Genomic DNA, 3,251 nt, shown 5'->3' with positions numbered 1-3,251 from the left:
ATTAGAAACGCATGTGCAAACATCTTAATGTCAATTGTATTAAAAATGAAGTTTTCTGCATGAAACTCTGTATTTTAATAATGAATTGGAGATCTTTTTTAAAGGTTAAAACCTCATTTAATTTTATGGCTTATAGGGCTTATAATAAGTACAATATTGTATAATGGTAATAATTCAACTGTAAACCTAAAAATGGACAGCCAATTTTTGAAAGAGATGCAGCCTAGCTCAGAAAATTGTTATTGAATATGTCAATGCTATTGTAATGCTTCTTCTAAGTATCTGGTTATTAAATAAAATAATTTTTAAAAAATAAAAAAGAATCAGAGGACTGGACAGATGGCTTAGCGATTAAGAACACTGGTTGTTCTTGAAGACGCAGGTTCAAATCCCAGCCAAGTCACCTCTCTGGATTCACTTTTCTTTCCAAGGTGTATTAGACACTTCTGTTGCTGTGATAGAAACATTGACCAAGCACTTTATAGAAGGATGAGCTTAAGGTTCCAGGGGAATTACAGTCCCTTATGGCAGGGAGGTATGGTGGTTTGTGGCTGGAGCAGGAGCAACAGAAATGAAGCTCTCACATCATTAGGAAGGCACAGGAAGCAAGAGAGCAACTGGAGACCTGGCAAGGTAAATTAGTTAATGTCTACAACCCCTGACCCCCTTTCAAATGACTCCAAAGAAATCAATAGAATTTGTTAATGATACAACCTTGTGATCAGACAGCATAGGAATATATCCTTCTTAACCCCACCTAAAGCAAATGAAATTTAGAAAATTCAGAGTTAACCTCTGTTTCATTTGAACTAAAAAAAAAGATATATCTAATATGTGAGAGTTATTAAGTCCTTAATTTTAATATTTGGAAATGATACTTCAAACACTCAAAGTCTAGTTTAAACTATTATATACTGACCTAATAGCGACAAAGATGACTAACCAAGGTTTTCAATTTTTCAGTATTTTCTAATTCCAGTGATCTATATTTATTTTGAAAACAAGATTGTCACAAGTCAAACCAACAATGTTTTGATCATGTTCCTTAAGCAAAGACTGCTATTGGTTTCCCTTAGTGACAATCATGCAGTATGTTATCTTTGAAAACTTCTTGAGTTTTACATTTATATGTGATTAGCATTGTAAATGCATGTAACTCTGCTTCCTTTTCATTGTTTTAGAGATATGGCATGGCAATATTCAAGGTCCAGGAAACAAAACATATCACACTCGGAAAGTTAAAGGGAATTTATGAAAGGAAAGATATTCGAAGGTTTGACAGGGATATGAGAATCAAGCAAGACGGTTAAAAAATCAAGGACTAACCAAAGCAGTGAGCTCTTATCTTAATAAAGGTGAGAGGGCTAAGAGAAAACAGAGGTTATTCAGAACCATGAGTAAAAGCTGTAGTTACAGAAAAGAATGAGTTTCCAGGAGCTATGAGAAGAGTAGCAGATCTGCCTCTGTAACTTGTCATGCTGGAGTGTCACCCATTAGCCCAAAGTGTTGTGCCCAAACAGCACTGTTACTCCACCTACCTTACCTGACTATATTCCATTAATCTATCAAGTCCCTGGCTTGAAAGTGATGAGACATGTGAGTAAATCACTTAGTTTCATATATTCCAAGCTCATTAATACATTTCATCTGTGCTAAAAATATATGTGTACTATAGCTAGTCACAATGTTGTGTTAACATATAGATTGGGCTGGCAAGTGCACTGAGTCTGCATCACTCACAGGTTGATAAGTAATACAGAACTACCATAAGGATATACGGTGAGAGATTACTTATATGAGCAAAACTTCATAGAGTGAAAGAAACCATTAATCAGACCAGTAAACTTTGTTACCACTGAACCACATCCTGCACCTCAAGCCAGGGAAGCCAGCATTATGGAAAGGACAATGTCACAAAGCAGAGACCTCTGATGATCTTTATACAGTATCTGACAATACTCTCAATTCTGATGATGAAGATATCCCTCTATACATCTTTGTTCTGTGTTTCATTTTAGCACTTTTGGTATACAAATTTCAACTAATATTTTTATTTTCTGTATTTAACACTCATAACTTACTTTTGGAGGAATTTATCCATCTGAGAAGAATAGATCTGAGTCCATGAACTGATTTGGGATCGGCAGACTTCTGGTTCTTGCTACCTTCCACTTCAGAATGGGATTAACATATCCATCCTCCAAGATTGTTTCTGGGATACAGAGAGGATTCATTTGTCTGTCTTCTATTGTATTTTGATGCAACCAAGAGGAATCTTCCCATGTGACAATAAACTTCAATTCACCTGAAACCCTTTGGCATAGGTAGCTGAGATTACATATGGAAACTTGTTAAACATTAAGGAGGCAAGAAAGGCCTTTTATTATGACACTTAACCCAAGAATATTCCGTGATTTTCTAGATGTAAGTATCATGTTTCTGCTTTATATTAACATAGGCTTATAGTTGTAACAATGTATGGCCATACATTATTTTCAAGTTTAAAGATGTTGTAGAGAATTGATCAATATTTGATACACATGGGAAGAAGATTCACCTTCTAGATACTGTAGATAGGCTAGGCAAATATTAGGGGGCAATAGATTATTCAATCTTTACTGAAAATAGATTGATCAATTATAATATAAACTTAATAGAAAATATTTCAAAGTTCTGGAGTTTACAGTGCTGTTCACAGTGTGGCTCTAGGTCAAAGGCAGTTACATTTTCTAATAATTCTGTGGACTTTTTTTCACAGCTATTCTCCTATGCTCTTCAATTCTGTTTCCTAGCTGCTTTCTAATTCGTTTTAGGCTCACTCATGCACTTTGGGGTGTGACTCATACAGCAATTCCAAGTACAAAACAGCCTCGGAAAATAAAGCTAATCAAGTATTGTTGCACGAATTCAATCCATTAATGCACTTGTGTTAAAAGAACACTATCATGGAACACTCAGATTTTGTGTGTCCTTTGAAATAAAATATCACAGAGTATCTTTAACTAGGAAGATATGAAACTAATTATAGATACCTCAAGGCATCAGTAACCGAGAGACACTGCACAAAAATGATAATTCAGAAGGAGATGGTGGTTATAGAATATTTTCCTCCAGAGGTTTATCTAGTTTGGACTATATGACTAAAGAATTTCATAACACACAATATTATCCTGTGGAGTAAGAGGTAAATAAAGGTGAAATTACTTGGTATCATTGGACCATTTATATATAATAATTGATAATTACTCAAT

This window comes from Nannospalax galili, unplaced genomic scaffold, assembly GCF_000622305.1.
Source record: "Nannospalax galili isolate Female #2095 unplaced genomic scaffold, S.galili_v1.0 scaffold1153, whole genome shotgun sequence".
In the NCBI taxonomy this organism is placed as follows: domain Eukaryota; kingdom Metazoa; phylum Chordata; class Mammalia; order Rodentia; family Spalacidae; genus Nannospalax; species Nannospalax galili.
Note: the sequence above shows the minus strand (reverse complement) of the source record.